A 1,094-nucleotide genomic window follows, 5' to 3' on the forward strand; every position below is an offset into this window, starting at 1 on the left:
ACACACCACACACACACCACACACACACTACACACACATCACACACACCACACACACATTACACACACACCACACACACACACCACAAACACCACACACCCCACACACCACACACACCACATACTACACACACACCACATACTACACACACACACCACACACACCCCACACACACCACACACACACCACATACTACACACACACACCACACACACCACACACAACACACACACCACATACTACACACACCACACACACCACACAAACACCACACACACCACATACTACACACACACACCACACACACACCACACACACCACATACACCCCACACACACCACACACACCACACACACACCACACACACCACACACACACCACACACACACCACACACACCATACACACCACACACGCACCACACACACACACACAACACACACACCACACACGCACCACACACACCACACACACATCACACACACCACACACACACCACACACACCACACACACACCACACACACACCTCACACACCACACACACCACACACACAACACACACACCACACACACACCACACACACCACACACACCACACACACACCACACACACCACACACACACCACACACACACCTCACACACCACACACACCACACACACAACACACACACACACCACACACACCACACACACCACACACACACCACACACACACCACATACACACCACACACACCACACATACACCCCACACACACCACACACACCACACACACACCACATACACCCCACACACACCACACACACCACACACACACCACACACACAACACGCGCGCAGACGGCCGCGACGACTGCAGTGTCCGTGCCTCGCCACACGCGTCGCGGCAAGTGCGATGCCGTGCCGCCAATTAGCGCCACACACACGACAGGGACACGTGTGTGTGTGTACACGTGTGTGTGTACACGTGTGTGGGGAGCAGTGTGTGTGTACACGTGTGCGTGTGGGGAGCAGTGTGTGTGTGTACACGTGTGTGTACACGTGTGTGTGTATGGGGAGCAGTGTGTGTGTACACGTGTGTGTGTACGTGCGT

The sequence above is a fragment of the Lampetra fluviatilis genome, chromosome 46 (genome assembly GCF_964198595.1).
Source record: "Lampetra fluviatilis chromosome 46, kcLamFluv1.1, whole genome shotgun sequence".
In the NCBI taxonomy this organism is placed as follows: domain Eukaryota; kingdom Metazoa; phylum Chordata; class Hyperoartia; order Petromyzontiformes; family Petromyzontidae; genus Lampetra; species Lampetra fluviatilis.